The sequence below is a fragment of the Vitis vinifera genome, chromosome 19 (assembly GCF_030704535.1).
Source record: "Vitis vinifera cultivar Pinot Noir 40024 chromosome 19, ASM3070453v1".
Lineage (NCBI taxonomy): Eukaryota > Viridiplantae > Streptophyta > Magnoliopsida > Vitales > Vitaceae > Vitis > Vitis vinifera.
This window is the reverse complement of record NC_081823.1, coordinates 12,935,423-12,940,142: the sequence shown is the minus strand read 5'-3', so window position 1 is coordinate 12,940,142 and position 4,720 is coordinate 12,935,423. Positions and strand designations below refer to the sequence as shown.

At 32.8% G+C, this 4,720-nt stretch overlaps 1 long non-coding RNA gene across 1 annotated transcript; it reads right to left on the bottom strand.

Annotated features, from left to right (window-relative positions):
- Nucleotides 1–326: 326 nt before the first annotated feature.
- On the bottom strand, nt 327–1,535 carry LOC109121812 (uncharacterized). Its single transcript, XR_002029070.2, has 2 exons — nt 1,347–1,535; nt 327–583 (listed from the first exon to the last, which is right to left on the bottom strand). It is a non-coding gene; the product is annotated as an uncharacterized LOC109121812 (long non-coding RNA).
- Nucleotides 1,536–4,720: the final 3,185 nt, after the last annotated feature.

Below are 4,720 nucleotides of genomic sequence, written 5' to 3'. Positions count from 1 at the left end.
CCTGATAAAAAAACAAAAGAAAAAAAGTTCAACACTTATGATTATCAAAACAAACACCTTAGTCAAGGAAGGAAAAACTTCTCATCTTTTGAAAACTAAGACAACAAACAAGCCCTAGAACTCAGGAAAATATTTGCTTTGTTTCTCTTGTAGTTTTCCCCATCCAAACAAAGCATAATATAATTAACTCATTTCCAATACTAATCGCACAAAGAGGCCACAAAATTCTTAGAGAGCTCAAAACATGTGCAGGATTGCACACAAAACACCTCCTTTTTAACTCCAGTTGAACTTGTTACAACAAAATAAACATTAAAAAAAAAACAAAAAGGATGAACTTCTATTGCCCAGATAAAAATACACCCTTTTTGCTTGCTTGGAAAATGTAAGAACAAGAATAGGACAAGAAAATAAGCTCCAAAATGTATATATGTTGTTTCTTCCTTCCCTCTGTTTTCTCAGCAACCAAATAAGGAATTTATATCACCTATAGAAATTCTTTGTTTGCCTAAAAAATGTAAAATTAGCATTACTTAAAATGAAAGCTTCAAAATCCTTCTTTCTTCTAGTCTCCCTCCCTTTCCTAGAAATCAAACAACAATTGGTCAAAACTCAACTTAAATTCATTTTTTCTAATAAAACACCAATTTCAAACATGGAGAAACTAGAGAAGAAAAAAAATTATACTTTCATGCGAAATGTAAGAATAAGAATATACCCCAAAATCTAATTTTATTTTCTTATCTCCTCGTTTCTCCCATAGATCAAACAAACAACTAATCAAATTCCACTATATGTCCTTAAATATTTTTCTATTAATAATACCAATTAAAACATAATGCCAAATGTAAGAACATAAACTCCAAAATTTAATTTATTTTTTTCTCTCCTCACTTACCCCAAAAACCAAACAACACCCTATCAAAATTGTGGGATCATCCATAGAAGGTATGGTTCTAAATAATTGCATAATAAGGCAGTGTTTAAAATGCTTCATAAACCCTGATCATTAGTTGATAGGATAAAAATGCCCTATAACTAGTGATGACACTCTTGAGGGTGTGGGTGAAAGGAGCAATGAAATAAGATTGGTAATAATGTGGTACTAAGAGTTTTCCACCTTATCCCAAATCTATTTTCTAATAAATGATTTAGATTAATTGCGTTTGATAGTGATTTTAGAAAACGTTTTTAACCTTTCTCACACTTGAATGATACTAATTTTTAAGTGTTAAAAATATTATAAACACTTCTTAAAATTACTATCAAACGGGATCTTAAAATACCATAAGCATAAATCTCTAAAAAGTTTGCAGTTTTTTTGAGAAGAAGGGGAAACATCTCACCTGAAATCAATCTTACTGTCTTCCTAATGATCAGGGAAACTGATACCAAATAACCAGATGAGTAATATTGATTCTGGGGTAAGCTTTCAAGGTCCCCCACCGGCTTCCAACTTTCTTACCTTGATAATTAGCCAGGAAAATTGGAAGCCTTTGAGGGAGGTTGACAACTTCCCTATTTACTCTCTATAATTCACACCTGCTCTTTGTTGCTGATACTGGAAATTATAAACCTCCATGCTCTTTATATAGGCAATCTAGCTGCAACTTGAAACACTCCAAAGATGCGCGAATCTCGCACTTATTATCATGATCTTTATTCAAATTCTGAACCACATAAATTAGTATATGGTCTTCTATTCTCCATCCACTAATGAGTTTATCTTGTCCTAACCTCAGAAAGGTAGTCAATGTGTCAACTACTGCACTGAAGTTTGATACCTATGGGAATATAGGACAAGTATCTGCATTGCCTCTTCACCCATCCAACGGTCAGGCGAATGTATGGAGCAATAATTCACAAACAAGATTTGATTCTTGATCGGTACATACTTAAGAGTCGATCCTAGTGGAGATCATTCACAAACAAGATATGCATGGAACAATAATTCAGAATAGTTTTACCCAGCCTTAGTAGCTGGGACAAGGCTAGCTGTGTTGTGTTGATGAAACTATAGTTAGAGAAGGTCCCAGAAGACAGAAGGTTGCACATAGGTTCAGCCCAGCCTTAAACAAACCTGGGACTTTCTCATGGTTAGGTTCCAAATGGGATTTTCTCAATAGACTACTGAAGAACTTTGGGTTTGGTATATGGTTGACCATAAACCCTGCAGCTTCAGAAATGAATCTATTCCAGTTGACTTGATAGTTTCAATACATAATTCAAAGGCCCACAGGTTGTCCTTTAGGCAACATGAACAAGATGAAAGAAGTCTTTCAAGATTCTTGGTTCTTTTTACCTGTTTCTAGATACTTATTTCCTAAAGAATTATGGGACCACATTCCTCCATTTGAGCTAGTGATATGCTCTACCTTCTTCATCGTCCTGAAGAATTGATGCCTATTCATATAGTTGGTGGTAGTGATAGTGGCTTTCAGGTTGTAGAAAATATGAACCAAAATACCAATTTTATATTGCCAACTGGCAAACATGTATGATACTGATGCAGTTGCTCTCAGAATGAGAATGTCAACAAATCCACGATCTCCTATTGATCCTTGGAACTCAGTGAAAAGGCAATCAGCTGAGTAGAGAATCCCACTCTGCTAATCCACTTCAAGAATGTCAAGCTAGAGCATATTCATATCTCTGAAACCAGAGCCAATTATTAATCTCCTGAGATTGACCTTAACTTTAATTTCTCCATTGGACATGAAATTGAAGAACTCAGACCAGTTAGGTACTAGCATATATATAAACTGAAGAGAGTAGTTTACGTTCTTTTTCATTATAGAATCTACCATTTAGGGAATAGAAAAAACCCATGACTTAAAGCACAAATCATTTCCTCCCCAACCTAAATTTTGTTGGTCTCTAGAAATAAATAAAGAGTAAAACTCCTAAGCAATTAAGACAACAACTACTAAATAGCATGAATTAGCTTCAATAAATTCAGTTACTGAAAACATATTATCCCTTCAAGAATAAGCTCATAGTCAAATAGCATAACTCCAAAAAGATTCACTCACCATATAAATGTATACAAAAGCATGCCTCAATGTTTAGAATCCATTAGTCTCTTCGACATCAACTTCACAAGTGATTTCCTAACAAAACTCAAATGTTAGCTTAAGAGCATCCTCATGGAGCACCTATTTTAAGAATTTCCTTCCTCTACCTAAGATAAACTGTTCATGACTAGTTTTGGAAGAGCGCCATTTTATCTCATTTTCTGCTTTTTCATTCCATTGTTTTTCATATCTATTTTCTTTTTTCTTTTTTTATTTCACATGTCCATCCTAGGAAAGCTCCTTCTATGTAGCTTAGTAAAGATCAATTGACAACTCCTAAGATTCTTCCCAAGACACTAGGTATTGAGGATGATGAAAGGCCACTTACCCTTTAAGGTTTCTCCCCAATCTCTTTAGAACAAGGTACAATTTCTTAGATTTTTATTTCCTCAGAGTGCTAACTGGTTCTTAGCTTTTATAACAAGCACAATGTCAATATATGAGTACCAATTAGTTGGTCATGGGCACTAGGGTTTGAAGACAAACATACCATGACCCCCTTAGGACAAGTGCTCAAGCCTTGAAAAGTCCGTGTACTCTATCTACAAATTATTTGTCGATTCTGCTACTCTGTCAAAGACAACCTGCCAATACTCCTTAGACCTTAAAGGATTTCTCCATCAACATGCTCCAATGGTCATATATAGTGACCATCAAAGTATGGGATTATAAGTTAGACAAAGTTTTTAGAGGCTATCCCTTACTGTTGCTGTTGCAAAAACAAAATAAAGTGAAATAAGAACTGCTACTAAAATTCTCTTTATCTCACGTCCTTTCTTTTTATTTTGGCTCTTAACTTTTCTCACTTTCTCAATTTTCAACCAGCTCTGATACCACTATTACAAGTAGAGGAAAAATCTTGGAAGAGTACAAAAAATTGATTAAGCTAAAAAATGTATAGAAAAGTTGGAAGAGAAAATTACTTTTGATGATCTTCTCTCATCAACCAAATAGCCTTTTAAAGAGGCAGTACACCAATGGGAAATTGCTAAGAAAATAAAGACCTCTAATCCACTACTTTTAACCACTAGCTAAGACCATGAACCATGTAAAGACTAACTCCTATAAACTACGTAAATTCAACCATGTTTTGCAACAAATCAAAAGAACAAAAAAATAGATAACCTTGAGACTAGGACAACCCAACAGATCCATAACAAAAACATTGACTCCTTCAACATTTCCTTTACCTTAATAAAAACTTTCCATTAAATAAATAAATTCAAAATCAAATTACACTTTATATATAAAATTTATTAATTTGTAAAAATAATTTGAAAGTTAAAACCCAATTTAATTACTAATCATGGAACCCAATAACATTATAAAGTCATAAATTAGGATTTATTTTGAATGACTTGGACTAGTTTCTTCTTTACATATAATCATATTTTTGCAAAAAAAAAAAAATTCACTACCCAAATAAAGTCCAAATCAAGCAAGACTTGATGCTTAGATTTGCTAATAACTAATAATTTTTATAAATAACTTGAAACTCAAATAGTGATCAAATTAATATTAGAAATTTTTTGACAAAAAATTGTCAAAAATGACTATTTTTTTTCTTATACATAAAACCAATTTAAAATTTTTTTTTTTCACTAGATAAATAAACTTTAAATAAAACAAAACTTCATGCATTGAAT